We start from the raw sequence: 17,846 nt of genomic DNA, 5'->3' as shown, positions 1-17,846 counted from the left end.
TTTCTGTTTCCAGTTTGTGTTATGTGTTTCACAGAGCAGTTGCCATTTGTTTTCAGCCCAGTCACCATCTTTAACGCAAATCGTAGGCCACCATAGTCTTCTAATGACCGCAGGAAGAAGGTTTGCACTGCAGCACTATATCTCAGTTTGATCCAGAAACTGCTAGTAAGAATTCACATTTATCCTTAGTGACTAGCGGTTGCCAGAAAGTCTGAGGCCTAAGGCTAGCATGCATGTTTAGCAAGCTGCATCCATAAACTGCATGGTGCATCGCCACAAATATCTGTTATTTAGTGACGAGTAATGCACTAATAAAATACCTGAATTTTACTCACCTAAACTGCAACAAAGACTTCAATAATTCAGTTAAAAAGCTTCAAAGTCACTAGCATCACAAAGACAATTGAGACCTCTCATCCAGTGTAGGATGTATTTTTAATGCCATTGTTGAAGCTGAAGACGTTTTCACATCTGAACATGGGAGTCAATGGGGATCGACTTAGCTTTATGTGTTGCATTTTGTTTCTATTTGAAAATGTTAGTATGAGTCTCAACTATTCTCAAATATTTACGTAAAAGGACAAAAAAAACCTGAAAGAAGTCAGATATGGTGTTTTTTTGGAAAAAACTATATAATAACCTACACTTCCTGTAAAAACTTGATTGTGAGGTCTTTGGTTGCTGTATGAATGCAACATAACTGCCTCACATCTTAAACACCTTGAACTGCTTTTTCTGTTTTTTGTTTTTTTGAAACTCGAGTAATGTGGGTTGAAAGAACTCCCTTCTTCTTCTGCCTTAAAAGGAAAGGGGAGTCTACCATGGAATTGGGGATTGTCTCTTGCTCGCTGATTTCTAAGGATTATGGGAATAGGATTATGAAGTTGAGGGTGCCTGAATGGGACTTTCCACTACTGCCAAGGATCAGGAGACAGCTAACTGGCTGGCTGCCTGATTGTAGCTGATTAATAAAAGCTACTGCTTGCAGAGTGGCCTCCAAAGAGCAAATGAAGGGTTCTGTATACTGGTGTAACATGTCCTTTTGCATGCAGTGTGTTTCTTCTATTAAGGGAGAAATTCTTGTTTAAGATTGACAGACAGTTTCAAAAGTCCCACCCGGCCCAGATGGCTACCTTGAAAATGTTTCTGAGAGCCAGATTAACTCCACCATCCTCACCCCCAGCCTCTCGCAGCTCACCCTTTCCCCCCTTTTCTTTTTGAGATTTAAAGAAAATAAGTCTGGGGCCTCCCCTTGGGGCAGCCCAAGCTCGGGTCCATTTGCCAGCTATTATAGATCATAAATCTCTGTGGTGAATGGAACCGCTGCCATCAGTGGTGCAGGGATTTGATTGTGTTTTGGGGAGAGCTGACCTGAGGGCAGGCCTGTAGCAAAAGAGAGGAATGAATGCGAGAGAAAGACAGCCTGGGGAATGGCTCATTAAACAAATGTTTCTCCCCACTTTTTGTTCCCCTTCTTATCCTGTGAGGAGCTGCTGAATGTGTTGAGCACTGAAGGGACGTTTGATAGAGGGTTTGGCCTGGCTATAATGAAGGGTTCTCACCTCGTTGTAAAGGGGAGGTTTGGGGAGAAAAGGTCACTAATCTCCATCTTTGTCTCAGCGCTGACCTGCCTGTGCCCTTTGCCTGAGTGACATGGATGCTCTGTTATAACTTTGTTGGTGTATGTGTGTGTTTGACATGAATTTTGACTTCTCCATGCCTCCTGGCAGATTAGCTCACGTGTGTGTGTCTGTAAAAGTGACATTTGTGCTCTTGTGGTGTAAAAAGCTTTCTTCCTAGTCATGTCTTGTCTTGCGTGTCCAGTTTGTGTCTTTGTTTGTGTGTTTAATTGTGTTTCCATACATGCTTTTCTCCAGTGTGAATGCTTTCACAAGCACAGACGGGAGGTAAAGTGTTTATTTGAACACATGTTAGACAGCCTGCTGAGGGCCATTCTGTCTGCTACAATCCCCTCTGCTTCTGGAAATGCCCTGGGGGCAGTACAGCTCTCTCTCATTTCACCCATCTTTTAAACTATCAACCAGTCTGTCCCGCTCCATATTGCCTTCTGTCAGACAAAATCAAACCCCATCCATACTAATGCAGATAACTCTGAAAGCACATCTTTTTCTTACACCCACTCGTGGATGTCAAGGCTTAAATTTGAGTTTTTCCCAATTCTTTCTAAAATGCAGGTAATAGTATTTAAGGAGAAAATGTTGCAGTTTTTTGTTTTGCATGGATTAATGCCATTCTGTCAATGATGCACTTAGGATCTGCAAAAGTGTTTGTTGGCATGTAATGTATAATTTAATTAGCAATGTGCTTTTTGCTGCTATACCTTGTCCCCTCCATAAGCTTGTTGCCACTGCTGCCAAAGTTCACATGACATTGGATACTCTAAACCCCATGTCAAAAACCACCTGTAGATATCCAAGCATACATCCAAGTCTACACATGCTCGTGACTAGAGATCAATATTGGTAAACCAGCTTTTACCATCAATGCAATTATAATATGTAATTCTGAATTCAGTGTTCAGTACTATACGAATGTCACACTACCAGAAATTTAGTAGTCGGTACGAATACCGGAAGAACTGCAAGATTCTCGATACCCAGTTGAATGCCAAAACAAAACGATCATCCTGCGGACACAAACTCCTTTATTAAAAAGTCATTTTAAAACACAGACATGGTGGAAAAGTTTACAATTTTTAAATTATATTTTGTTAACAAGACACAGAGTGAAAGGTTAAGATGGTTCCTGAGTAATCTACAAATGTTACATTTGCATTACATTAGCATAAGAGTTTAACGTTTGCTATTGTAAACATTTTGATCTATGAAACAAAAGTTGAGCTTACAAGGCCAAGAAAGATCACATTTTGTTGCTGTGAGTTGAAACTTACTCAAACTGAATTCTTTGAATAGGTCTTGGGTGCTTCGCTACATTGGAAATACTTCCGCCCAACATCAATTGCATCTTGCCTTTGGTGAATCAGTTATGATCCCTTATTAAACCCCCGTTGAACACAGTACTTGTCATGTCGGACCCCAACACACGCACACAGACCAGCGGTATAGTGACAGCAAACACAATCAGTCACTCGTCCCAAACACCTGTTCAGCCCCGCCTCCGCGCTGCCCCGGGAGCTCACCGTGCCACCCCTCCTCTGCAGCGGGCCAGAGACCACGTCCACGCCACAGTACTGTTATTGCAGACTCCGCCTTTTTTACCAATAATTTGGAGCAGAACCAATGTTGAAATCGCACTAGTCTTCTTCTTCTTCTGGATGCAAGGATAGACTAGACCACTTGTAGCTGTACGCTGCCTCCTTCAGTTCCAGAAGACTGGAACATACCTTTACCCATAGGTATGTACTGTCTCGATACATACCTATGGGTTGGGACAACTAATGGTACCACACATATCAGTTCAGGTGACATCCCTACAGCAGTGAAAGTTGAAAGCTGTAAAAAGTCTTGCATGTGATTCGCAGAACGAACTAATAAGCTAAGGGGTGTTCTATTTAGGCCAGTTTCTGCTCCGTCTGCAGGCTGCTTTGCAACCCACCTCCACCCCAGCATCATGTGTCAGTGTCATCTTTGTTCTCATTGTTGCGATTTATGTTTTGTACTGAAGGGGTGATCCCAGAGCCATACATTTCAATTGGTCCTGATTGAGCTGTTTTAATTCATATAGTAAAATCTTTACAAAAACTAAACAAAACCTAAGCATGCATGCATGTAAATCAGCGGTCTCCAACCTTTTTTGCGCCACGGACCGGTTTATGCCGGACAATGTTTTCACAGACCGGCCTTTAAGGTGCCGCGGATAAATACAACAAAATAAAACTAGTACCGGTACCGAAAAAAAGAAGATTTATTCATAACACACGTGAAAAGACCCATAAAAACGATAACAAAATAACGCTGAAAACCGATAAAAACCCTGAAATCCATACATTTCACACCTGAGCCTCTACTCTCGCAGCCCGGTACCAAACGACTCACGGACCGGTACCGGTCCGAGGCCCGGGGTTTGGGGACCGCTGATGTAAATCACAGAATCCAATCACAGAACTCTATTGAACCCATAGGAATAACAGTAGTAACACTCACCTATGGTTAGTTTGTTGTCTCATTCACACTCGGTTTATCAAAGTTATTGCAACAGTTGGCTTCCATGGAGTAAGCTTCATCCAACAAGTAGCACCGCAGAACTTGCTAATAAATGTAGAGCCTGAATGTAATGTCTCCCCATTCAGCATCTGTCAAAGAAAACTGCTGATGATATTATGACTGCATCTTGTCACCCACAGACCAAAGTAGCTCTTTGTCTGCAACAGCTTTAAACCAGGAAGGAATGTGGTTTTAAACTTTAAGAGTACATAGGCTTTGTGATTTAACAGTGCAATGAAGTGTGCATCTAAGGGTGTGTTAATGGATATTCAGGGACACACAGTTGGTATGCAGCCCTCTTTTGTGGCGCTCGGTGATAGATCTCAGCTGTCTGTGCAGTGAGCTGCTGTGATGTGTTGGGAATTAGCAGAGATGTCGATGGGACAGATACTCAGCATGCTGCTGGGTGATCAAGGGTATTGATACTGTGTTACCCAGAAACATTCAGTTTAGATTAAGCTGCTCCAAGGTGCTTTATAGTTACATGGAAGTGAGTTTTCTTATTAAGATTATTTGCTTATTAAGATTATTTGCTTAAGGCAGAGTGCCTATGTTTTTTCTATTCGGTCTTACTTAGTGAAGCAGAATAAAGAGGATGCCAGTATTTACAGCAGTGAGTGGCTGCACAGAAAAGAGAGAGGTTGTACAATTTCACACCTTCAGCAGAAACTAATATTACAGTGTAGAGGTTTGCTTAGACCCACTGAACACAGGTTGCACAGCATAACAGCTCTACAGACACTATTAAAATCTAGCGAGTCCATAAAAAATACAAAAAAACTGTGCATTAAATATAGACGGAGACACTTTAAAAAAAGCTACTTTAATACCACCTTAAACTTTGGAGAAATGAAACACCAATTATCATTTTAGTCTTCCAGCCATGAATAAACTGACTGAAATGATGTTTCTGACATTTTTCAGATATCTAGCCTGATCTAATGTTTCACTTGTATGTCTCAATCGTATCATAATGATACCATTAAGCGGATTTTTGCACCATTGCAATTGTAGAAAGGATAAATTTGCAATAAGCATCCCACTCAGGCAGGATTTCCTCCTCAGCCTTAAGTAGACGAGGATCTCTTAATAAACAGTGTCACCTGGGAACTGTACTTATTGCCATTAATGATAACTAAATGTGAAACCACTCCTGTAGTTTTGATCAGGGTTTACAGATGAATTAACTGCGAAGCTGTTTCCATGTCAGTGTGTAGTTGTATGTTTATATGCTATCTCCGTGCAGCACAGTAAGATGTCTACAGATTTAAAGTAATACCTTTGCGTCTGACACCTATCCATATACTCCATCTGTGTGTGCACACACACATGTACCCACTGAAGACATCTTCACGTAGATCAACGTTGCCTGGTTACTGGCCAGTTGGCAAGGGAACGGTGACAGCCCATGCTAATTTGTGATGGCCTGAGATGACTCTGTTCGTGCCTACGTGTCTGTGCGCGCGCGTGTGTGTGTATGTGTAAGATCAATGAAGGTTTCTAATCTGTCAAGTGAGACAGGTGACCCAGCAAGGCTTTGATTTGCCCAGACACAACAGCAGACTCTCTAAAATCAATTTATGTTATAGCGACAAAATGAGCAACTTACCTGACTTAACTCAAAAAATATATTTTGATACTGAAGTGGTCCTAAAAGAAGTAGCAGTGCATAATTCTGATCTTTTTTAAAAGATTTTTTTAATTAAAAGAATAAAATGAAGCAGTGTATTCTCACATATTCTTATTTGCATGCTTTTTGATACAGAAATATGTACTGTGTCAGAATTGTCTGTTTCATGGTGAAGTAGACAGAGTAAAAGAAGGCGAGCGGAGAGAGTATATTAGACTACGCGCAAGAAAAAGCAATTACCTGTGGACGGCTACGTGCACTTCCCATCACATAGAACAGGAAAGCAGTGGAGAGAGGAGAAATGAAGACAAAAGGGAGCGGAAGCTGTATCAGGAAAAAAAGGAAAGGAAAAAGGAAAGAGCGGAGATACTGAGGCCGAAAGAGTCTGCAAGTCAGCTGTCTCTGTGAGAGCTGATAAGACTAATCTGAGTGAATAGAGTTTTGGAAGTAATGCCATGCATTTGAAATTTCGAGGGTTTTTTTTTTTTTTTTTGGGGGGGGGGGGGGGGGGTGATATTGAGACTTTGAGTTTGAATTACTAGGAGGAAGGGATGACATGTCCAGGTGCAACCAGCTGCTCCGCCGAGTGAACTTTAGCTTCGGTGCAGAAAGTTTTTCTATTTGGACTCTTTCTCGTCTTCTAAAAACATGAGAGTTGGTTCAATTTAATGCTCAGACTTAAACATCAAGTGACTTCACTTTTACCATACACAGCTCTGCATTGTTCTTGTATTATTTGTCTGAGTATTTCTTTTAGAACATGACCAAAATATATGTATACACACACACTCTCTGAGCACTTATGAAACACCTGTGTAACCCTGTTCTATTCAATATGAGTGTTACAACCCTAGCTGAGACTACTGTGACTTATACCTGTGTGGGTGTCTCCTGCCTTAAGTGCCACCCTTCTGTGCAGCTGCCTCCAATCAGCAATTAGGCCAGGAGTGCTTAAGGCCAGAGCTTCAGTGCCAGAGAGCCTTTTTTTTTTTTTTTTTTTACAGCTTGTGAGCGATGTTTGTGTCTGGACTTCTTACTCCTGCTCTGTGAAGAAAGGTTGTTTTTGACCATTTAACCTTTTTGATTCTTTTGTTTTTTTGTGCAGCTTCTAGGCATTGTTGTATTTTTACTTCTTTTGATAGTGTTAGCTCCTTGTCCTTCTTTTCTAGTTTAATTATTAATAACAACTTTTATTTAATTGATATTTTTGCCTCCTGGTCTCTTTGTCTTCAACCTGAACACTTTGAACAAGCAATGGCTTACGATAAGGTAACATCCAGTAGTAGAAGCCATACAAATATGTATGTAAATCCATGGAAAGTTATACATGAACAGGTACAGGTACATGAACACACAAGCCTGTAAATATACAGGTAACTGCACATATCCATAGATGCATATACATGTGCCGAAGGTAAAAAGAGAAACAAATTTTCATTCAATTTCTACTTGATCTGATACATACTGTGCATGTTCTATACATGGATTTAAATTGTACGTTATTCAAAAGTGCAGTGCAAAGCTTTTTCTTGATGGTGCCATAGTTTCAGTCCTTAGTTTGAAATACACTTTTGTTTTGAATTAGTTGACAAAAGTTTAGTTTTTTCCTACAGAACTATCCCGTATGGCAAAACACTTTTGTAGATTAGCAGGTAATGGAGTAGATAAGCATTATCAATACATTATCATTATATAAAATATTACTTTTGTTCTTTCCCCACTTCTCCTGGTTTTTCAGGTGAACGTCACAATGAGTGAGGACCTTAATGTTACACCATTCTGCCCACAGACATTTGGCCAGTATGCTCTTCAGGGTCATACCCTTGTGCACCTCTGGCCCGCTCTGCAATTGTTAGGTTGTTGCATTTATGTTGTGACTATTTTTGTGTCTGTAATTTCACCAGAGAGCAGACATAAACAGAAATAACAGTTGTCATCACTAGTAAATGTTTTGTTTACCTCGTCAGCAAACATGATAGAGACGCAATATTAGCAATAGTTTGGAATATAATGTAGTATATATCACATATTTATGTTTAAGTGACTTTCTTTATTTCTCACACTGTTCTTCTACGCATCTTCTTCTGCGTCCTTAAGTGGTTTGTAAAATGCCAGCCTTAATAAAATTGACATTTGAATAATTATTGTTCTTAATATTATTATTCTGATTATTATATGTATTTCACATCCCCGAGCTACTTGCATGCACTTCTCAGTGATTACTCTTTTGTTTCTCTTGTTGCTCCTTTGTCTCTTACACTCCAAAGCAAAGTGGCTTCATCCTGCTCTCTGTCCTACAACAATCATCTTTTTGCGCTACAAGCTCGGGGAAATAACAAGTTCAAGTGTGCGTTCTGTGCAACACTTGCCCCTCAGTGTTTCACCCGAGTTTCTCAGGGGAAAACACTGCTCATATTCAAGCATGAGTAACGAGGTAAAGAAAGCGGAGTGGGTGAGAAATTGTTGGTCCTGCTATTTAATGAAAGTGGGTTGTAATAGAGAGCTGTGCTGGGACAAGAAAGGTCCTCCCTCAGCTTGTTGAACTTGCTGATGTATGCTCTGTCACAATGTTGCTTAATTGACTTGTTTTGTGCCCAGCTGAAGGTTATTGCATCAAAAGAAGTAATTTTATCTGGCACCTGGAATCTGTAGTACTTTCTGTCCTGCAAGCTTCCATTTGTAGGCTACAGTCTGGACATTCTTTTAAGTATTATTTTAAACTTCATCCTCATGTTATTTTATCACGACTTAGCAAAAGAAATGTTACCATTATCTCAAAAGATCAAAGACTCAACTGGATAGCCAGCTTAACCCCCATCAGTGGTCAGCATATTTATAACTTTTAATCCTTTCCTGAGTTTCTTTGCTTTATTTCTAGCTTTTCCCTTGTTTTCTCTTCCTCCCTCTCTTCTCCCTTACTCATCTGTGGCCTTGGCCTTTGAGTCTTAAGTTTTTATGGCTGCATTAACAGGCACTGCTTGGCATTTGGGGGGCTATTAGAAGTCTTGTTGAGTCATTAGTCATGCGTTTGAAGTGTGATGTGGGCAGAGCACTGGCTTGGCCAGCGGGGGCCGTGACATGCATGGTGAGCTGGTCTCTATGCGAGCCAGACGGCTGACCTTTTCCAGCAGAATCCTCCACGACAAGAGAGGTGAAGTCTGAGTAATTAATGGTGTGAAACTGTGGTTGCTCATCACATCCCTTCCTTTCACGACGTCTTGTCACTCAGCCTTCAAGTGACACCGGCGGATGATCCACCTGGGAGGAGCAGAGAGGTAATGGATCTTCCTTTCTGTGTTTATCCCAGGTGGAGATCTCTCCCCAGCTGAATGCTTTCAAAGTTCATTTTGAACACGGATGATAATGAAACTGAAAAGAGGATCTGTGTGACAGCAAGACTAAAGCGAGTCATCCAGCTTCAGTGTGAGACAAGTTGACTTGAGCTGATTGTTTTTCCTTCATTTCAGTAAAAAGTTCTACCCTTTGAGGTTTAAAAAAATAACACATGCACTGCAGAGCATAATTAAAGTAACGATTAGATGCTGCTGAATTCTTCTGCTCTGAACGGTGTTGGTTTTGTCTGGGTAACTGAATTTGTTCTGTCAGAAAACAATGATACGACAAACGGGCTACTGACTGGTAGCCCGTCTGCATCAGTGCCTGCCTGAGCTGGAAGCTGTCAAACTGGCCCCAGGCTGTGGGAAAGATTAGAACCGCTGATGTCAGACTGACCGACGTCAATTTGGCACTTTTTACTTCGAAAGAGAGCTGACTGCTGTGCTGTCTTACATGTATATATGCTTTACAATGTGTGTGTTTGCAAGGCTTTGAACCTTTCGGTAAATGAATTTTCAAAATAATGAGTTATTATTGATGTTCATGCATTTGAGCATACTTGCACCAAGACAAAACTTCTGAGAATGATGATCACGTTTGAAAAATACTTAATTGTTAAGTTGTTATCCAATTATTTCCTTGTAGTGTTAAATTTAAAACCAACAAATAAAATTAGGGATGCACGATTATGGCCAAAATGATTATCATGCTTAGTTTGTTCAGTATTGTTTGTGGTTATTTATCACAATTATTCTTCAATTGTGTTGGCAAAAAATGTTTTCATTGCATTGTCATGTAAACACTCCTTTCACATTTTCATATCTGTACAAATCTTTGCATCCGGATAACATCAACACCACACTACTTTTACATTAAGCTACATACCTGTTAATTAAAACAGGGTGTTTATTCACCTTGCCTGTTGAAGTGTTTGTACATGCATGATGCATATGACTAAAATGCACACGGTGTTCAGTGGGCTCCTATCTTTGGTTGGTGATTTCAGTAAGTTTTGTCAGCTGTACGGGCTCACTTTTATGGACATCAGAGTTGATATTGGATGTTTTAAGTAAGTGACCAATTCATAGTGGTGTTGGCCAGAGGGGCCGATGGCGCGATATGGCAGCCTCGCTTCTGTCAGTCTGCCCCAGGGCAGCTGTGGCTACAACTGTAGCTGCCTCCACCAGTGTGTGAATGTGAGAGTGAATGAATAGTGGTATTGTAAAGCGCTTTGGGTGCCTAGAAAAGCGCTATATAAATCCAATCCATTATTATTATTATTATAGTTTTTCTTGATATTCATGCATTCATTATACTTATACAGTTTGTGGTTTGTTTTCAGGTGGCTGAATAAGCTCATTGCAGACACAACTCTACAGCACTTTTTGCACATGATTAGTTCTCGGTTAGCAACACTTGGGCTAAATCAAGCGCTGTTGTTTGGAAATCAAAAGTATTTCCAAACAACAGAGGGTGATCCATTTGGAGGATAATCTCTTCATCTTCTCTTATGCCAGACATTTCAGTTTTGTTGTATATTTGTCTTTTAATGTAATTTTGCTCATCCACACTCGTCCGGAAAAACTCAAGCTGTGTGATGCAGGGAGCAGCTGTGACTGGCACATGCAGGAACAGGTTATGGATCTAATTTAGGGAGTGCCTCATTAGCTTTTGCTTTGAGTTTAGCATGCATTTTCAGTGTCTCTCGGTCACGTTCCTTTAATTGTGGGAAGCCAAAATCGTGAACATTAAAATTCAATGAACTGTGCAGCCCCAGATAAAGTATATTAACAAAGGTGTTGATAGTAGCTTGTCTATTAGAACATTGAAATGAAAAAACCCAAAGGGCAAAGAAAAAATCAGGGCATAATAAAGTAATCACCATAGATCATTAGGATTCTGCATACTACACATGTGTCATGGCAATTTTGTATATGTGGTTTTGTGTTGCTAAAGGGAAAATATGGAAAAATGCTTTTTCAAATGCATCACTTCGCATGGAAATGGCCAGAATTGGTGCAGAGACACACACATCACCAACATGAAGATTTTCATCCATGATTGCTCATAGCCCCATAATCTTGACTGGGGTCTTTTGGGTGATGTCAGCTGTCGGTCTGAGTGTTTGACTTTTCACCTCTCCATCGCTGCTCCGCCTCTACCATTAAGGGTTGCCTCCCGCCGACAAGCTGTCGGCTCCACTCAACCTGAACTAGTCTCCTAAATGAGGCTGGGTCCTGCTAGCGGGGCTTATGACAAGCTCTAAAACCACAGAGCGTCTCCCAGCTTACAGTGGCAATAACTCTGATAATGTACTCTTTCAGCTGGGCTAGATAATGCAAAAGAAAAAAGCAAAGGAAATAAAAGAATGGGAGTGTGTGAGAAAGATGAAAGAGAAGGCAAAAGAAGGAAAAAAATCACACAGGGAAACCCCTCCTGTTGTCAAGGTCACATCCTGAAAAGCCTGATTAACATGAGAAGGTGAGTGTGTTTGAGTGGATTCAGTTGTAGGGTCTGAGTAATGGCCAGTGAATGAGGTGCCGCTGGTTTTGCCTGTCCTCCCTGGTGCTTCAGTGTAATTAGCAAGGAGACTAACAAGCTTTAACGAGGCGGGCTTTTTATTAGAACTGCTAATTGCTCCATGCCAGGGGAATATTCAGGAAGCACAGGGAAGTGGAATTATAATACGTGTGTGTGTGTGTGTGTGTAAATGTGCAGTATCTGCTCAGAAAGACAATAACACTCAAAGACTGTATTTAGACAGGAATCTACATGTAAAATTGTTCACATGCTTATTTACATTCCCGTTTTCCCTTTTGAATTCACATGTGTATTCCATGTTTATAGGTGAGACAAATTAAAGGAAAAATTAGCATCTTCAGTTACCTTTGCGTATTTGTGCTTCTGTTTGGGTGTGCTTAGGTTTGATGTAACGCTCTAATCAAACTGAGATTTTCTTCCAATCATTTCCAGTTTCAAATGGTTGCATTTCCTTCTCTTTGCCCTGACTGAACTTTGTTAACTCAAATTATAAGGTTCTTTTTAGCTGACTCTCATTCAGGAATTTCTTTTTCGTATAAACTTGTTTATCTGCATGCTAGGCCTCGGTAATCATTCTTATCAGATTCACAAGTTAATGAAGAATATTCATTGGTTACTATGATTGATTTGAATAGGACACAGCAAGGATCTCCTGGTTGTAAATCAGCTGGCCAGCTGTGACCTTTCTGTGTGGAGTTTACATGTTGTCACTGCGTCTCCCACAGTCCAAAGACATGCAAGTTAGTTTTATTAGTGATATGAAGTTAGTGTCAGTGTGAACTTGGATGTGAATGGTTGTCTGACTCTCTGTGCTGGCCCTGCAATAGACTGGCATCCTGTCCAAGATTTACCCTGCCTTTTACTCATGACAGCTGGGATAAGCTCCAGCTACATCAGGGCCACGAAATGGACGAGCTGTTAAGGAACTGGATGTTTTGAACAAGCTCTGATTTCCTGAGAAAAGTTGCTTGATTTTTTTATTTTTCATATGCTAATTACTGATTCTGATTCCCTCTAGACTCCATGCACACATATCTTTTAATTAATTACAGTGTTGTCCTCATACTCAGTGATCAAACATGTCATGTAGTCTTACTGAGACAGATTTTGAATCTTTAACAGGGTGTCTCGGAGTTTCTAACACCAGCAGGTTGAAGTTCAGATGCTGTTTTTACAAAAGTCATTAGGAAAGAGAATCTGCCAGCTCGTTAAATTGCCTTTTGTAATGTCAGCCACAGTCAATTAGCTGCTCTGCCTTCATGCTCCATCCTTCATGATGTATTACATATAAAAATACTGTAACACTATATACATATATATATATATATATATATATATATATATATATATATATATATCTGGGAGAACCTCAACATCTCCAAGTGTTTTACAGCAAAGCAACTTGTTCTCTGAAAGAATTTAACAGGACACGGTAGAATAGCCTCATTGCTGTGAGTTGTAATGAGATGTTTGATTTACTGTAGAAAATACAAGATGCCAGTGGCTGGATAACCAAAAATCTTGTTTTGTCTGTGGGTCAGCAACTCGAGCGGGCAGAAGCTGCTTTTTTTTGTACGGCACAATCCTTAAAATAGCAACAACTGAACACTGTCTGACTGTGTGGTATGACTGTAGGTAATTATATTGCTGAACAGGCTGCTTGCTGATGGATTATGCCACACCATGTATTTAACTGGAAGGAAGTAATAAATGATACACTGTATGTAGATGTAATATATATTTTTCCTTAATACCCCAAATAACAATATTTAGGTAAAAAATAATTGAGCTGAGCATACATCTGCAGAGCCAAAGTTGTATGTTGACTGTATTTACATGCATTCTGCTCTCTAATTCTTCTTAATATCAAATAACACTACCAAAAGTAAGTCTACTGCATCCTAAAGATAGTGTCTATTTTTAGCAATCCCTCCTTAAAACCACCTGCAGTGTGTGGTTGCACACACTCAAACACATGTAATTGCATTCTCAACCTGGATGTGCTGCCACAGCGCGGTGCTTTGCTACTTAGCCATAGTCGTACCTACACCACCAGGAGGATGTTATTCTTAAAATGTGTGACACTGGGAATCTTTACTGACTCCACGGGCAGCAGTCATGTTTGTTTATTTCCTCACGTCCTTGTCCATGTGCAAACCTTTGCAGCTTTCAGGTAATCCAGGTACTTAACAATTCTTTACATGGGATAGAGTGACATTATCAATGGGAAAAATGGCTCGTGCGTGTCATTCCATCCCAGTGAGACAGGTCACACATGTCACGCTTGTTACTGCACCAACCCGTATGACTGAATGAATTATTTTCCAGTGTGAAATTAGCTCTGTGGTGATGCAGCTTCAATTTCCTGTCCTGTTAGTTTGTTTCACCACATTTCTGATGTAGGCAGTGAGAAAAGAGTGACTGTCAGAATGACTCACAGCCTACATTTTGTGATTACATGCTATAGTATGAACTTCTTCCTGCAGAGCCTCCAGGGTACATCCTGTCTAAAATGTAGATGAGGTTATCAAAAATTTTGGCAGTCTGTTTTCCGCTGATGTTGCATAAATCATACATAAGTTTACTGTCAGCAGTGGAACAACAGATCTCATTTTCTTCCTAAACAATTAAAAAGGTTTTGTCAGACACAGAATAAAAAGTTTTCCCACTGTGTGCAATTATCCCATTTCAGCATTCAACACATCAGTTCTTAACGGCTTGACAGCTTATTAACTGTTTACTGATGTACAGTTGTGGTAAGACATACGCATACACTCATTATGGGCATGAATGTCATGGTAGTTTTGGGCTTTTAAGGCATTCTTTGAACTAAAAATAAGTTTTAATGTATTTTGGGTTTAAATTGGGATACATACAGACCCAAATATATGCATATATCCCCCACTAATATTTGGTTTAATCTCTACTATCAATCTGCACCGAAATCAGTCAATTTTGGTAACAATCAACAAGCTTCTCGCATTGGTGGTCAAATAGCTCAGTCTTTGTCTCGTCGGACCATAAAACTTTTCTCCAAAAGGCATTTGGCTTGTCCATGTGGGCAGCTACAAATTTCACTCGAACTTGGAGGTGTGGGTTTTGGAGCAGGGGCTTCTTTTTTGGTCAGCACCCTCTCAGTCCATGGCGATTTCAAACTGTCTTCACTGTGGAGAGTGACGGTGGTGTTCCAGGAGTTTCTAGTTCATGGCAGGCTTGTGCAATTGTTGGCTCCTTGGTTGTTCCTGAATATTCTAACCAATTTCCTCTCATCTGAGGGTAACACTTTGGGTCTTCTACAGACCTTGGCAAACCGGTGATACATCAGAATAACTTGAACTTACATACAATTGTTTGAAGTGGTGATGTTGAAATCTTAAATTGTTTAGAGATAGCTCCAAAAGATCTTCCCAGTCTGTGTAGCTCTAGTATTTTTCACTGAGTTCCTTGGATTCTCCAATAGTTGTGGATATTGGTTAATCCAGTGAGTGCTGCTGTCAAAGAAGAACTGCCAGTTGTAGCCAGACATGATCACTAGTAAGCCTTGACCTTGACAAGTTAAAAGGCACTGTGGAAGATTTAAGGAAGTCGATATATGTATATATTTGAGCTTGTTTGTATGCATTTGACCCTGAGTGGATTCGAGAAAGTCCAGAATAGATTCAAACATGTGCACCCAGTTCTTGTATTTAAAGTGATTTAAAGATGTTTTTCTAACCAAGAAAAGCAATCATTAAAAGCCCAAAATTACCGTGACATTTATGCCCAGGATGAGTGTATGTAAACTTCTGACCACAACTGTTGGTGTAGCAGGCGTTGAGTGGCTCTGTGATGTGGTCGTTTAAACATTAGCCTTACATGTAAAAGATATCTGGTTTGAGATCAGCTTCATGAGGTCAAAAACTAGTGTACTCCTAGTGCCGGTCCCAGGCCCAGATAGATGGATGTGCTGCATCAGGTAGGGCATCCTATCTAACAGTCTGTGCCAAATCAAACGTGCATGTCCATCTGCTGTGGAATTTCTTTGGGAAATTAGTGAGCAGCTGAAAATTCCCATCACAGGTGTAGCAGGATTTGAGCGTGGCCACCAGCTGTGGTAGAGCAAGATGATCGTTTGGACGTCGTCATCTGTCCAATTTTCTTCTTAGCTTGTGCTTCTTGTTCCAGACACCATCTAATTAGTAGCTCACGACTCAGAGACAGCGATTCAAAACAGTGTGGGGTCATGGTCAATGGTCACTGAAAAACTAAAAGGTCAGACAGATCAAGGCTTTCGGTCTTATATTTTAACACAGCAACACAAATTGTGATCAATATTTTGGAATCCAGGCCCAGAGTACAGCAGAGGATCTCAGCGTTTTCATTCTTTTCAGCCACTTAAAATAAATGAGGGTTCGATTTTATCATCCTCGAGTTGTTTTGAGTATATTTTACACAGCCTGCTTTGTTTCTCCAGGCTCTCAATGCAAACTTAAATCCTTAAAAAAAAGTCCCTGACCCTCACACGCTGCCTCCCCTCTGCTTCCTTAATATTCAGCTTTGTGAAAATGAGGATGAAGACAAAAAGCCCTGCATTGTGTCCAAAATGCACCCCTCGGCCTCAGCATTAACACCCCTCACACTCCCCTCCCTCTGTTGTTTTCCTCCTCTTCCCCCTGACAGGCTGCTGAGAAGCCCTTAATATTGGTTGTGAATGTTTTATGGTATTATGTCTGTACCAGGATTTGAGAGTATGTGTGTGTGTGCTTATTTTAATCTGAGAGATTTGCATCACACTCCCTTTGCTGCTTGCAAAACAGGCCTTATGAAGCAGAGACAATAACATAATTATGAAAATGAAATGTGTTGGGATAGAAGCTAATTCAAATTCTAGATCTGGGAAATATTATTACAACACAAGCCAAAATGCATCCAACAAAACTCAAAGTTATTTCATAACTGCTAGACAGATGATAATAACGTCGGTGCATAATTTTAAAAACAGCATTAGTACATCTTTATGTGCAGCTCACACTCATTTCCTTTGCAAAGTGCAATTAAATGTTAATCATTTAATTCATAACTTAATTAATTAAATTGATTAAATGATACACAAACAAACTAAACTTGCTTAAATGTGCCAGTTTTAGCTTGTGCCAAGAGTCTTGGTCAAAAATGTTTTTTGTGCGATATAATGTCCTTCTCTGCGTGGACCTGCATCGAAAGAAACGATCACTAATTGGAGTGAAGGAACTGGCTAAACCTTGCATGAAATTGCCATCAGTGGTCCATTGTTGAGTGTGTGTCCCTCTGCAGCTCCACCCCAGCAGTCTGCCCATTGACTTCAGAGGGTGCTCACTCAGCTATGAAGCCTGTGGTGTTGCAGGGTGGAGCGAGGAAGATGTTTGTGTGTGTGAGGAAAATAATGCATGGCTGTCTGCATCTGTGAGTGACATGGGAAGAGATAACAGGCACATTTATTGAACTATTTATTTTTCTTCTGAGGGATTTCTTGTATTTTACTTTACAGTGAGAAAGTAAAGGGGATAAGTGAAGGAGAGGTGCATGGATGTAGGGTAAAGAGGGTGTTGTGTGAAGGGGATAGATGGAGGGGGGTGATAGGAGGTTGATGGGGGCCGGGGGGGGGTTTCGTAAGTAGGGTGGGTGTGGGATAATATTGGGGCGGTGTATGTGGCGGGGGTCTTGGATTGGACTGTAATCCTTTAGTCCTGGTTTGAAATAACCCTGCACAGTCTGGGATAAACAATATGACAGGGTCTCTCTCTCTCAGACACACACACACACACACACACACACACACACACACACACACACACACACACACACACACACACTGAACATATTGCCTGGCTCAGAGTGGTGAGACTGGCTTTGGCTGACGTTACTTCATCATGACAAAATGTCTTCAACGGGAGCTCACTGATCTGCAAAAGAAGGTTTGTTCTTACTTCTGTAGAGGAGAGTTTACATTTTACGCATTAAGTGAGATTTTTTGGTGGTGCATAAAGTAAAGAGAGCATGTTGCACTCAGAAGTGCAAGTTTGAGCATATTCAGGGGTGACTGTTTGTCTAATATTGAAAAATGCAAAAATGGATGGGCTGTTCATGCTTGAAAACCCTTCAGTGTGGCTAAATTAAAACAATTCTGCGAAGAAGAG

The 17,846-nt window shown here is 40.6% G+C and overlaps 1 protein-coding gene across 2 annotated transcripts in view; it reads left to right on the top strand.

Annotated features, from left to right (window-relative positions):
* Positions 1-17,846, top strand: part of rhbdl3 (rhomboid, veinlet-like 3) — a 71,078-nt gene that overhangs the window by 19,265 nt on the left and 33,967 nt on the right. The gene's annotated exons all lie outside the window — the stretch shown is intronic.

The sequence above is a fragment of the Aulonocara stuartgranti genome, assembly GCF_965226115.1.
Source record: "Aulonocara stuartgranti genome assembly, chromosome: 6".
NCBI classification, from domain to species: Eukaryota; Metazoa; Chordata; class Actinopteri; order Cichliformes; family Cichlidae; genus Aulonocara; species Aulonocara stuartgranti.
This window is presented reverse-complemented; position numbering and strand designations above follow the sequence as displayed.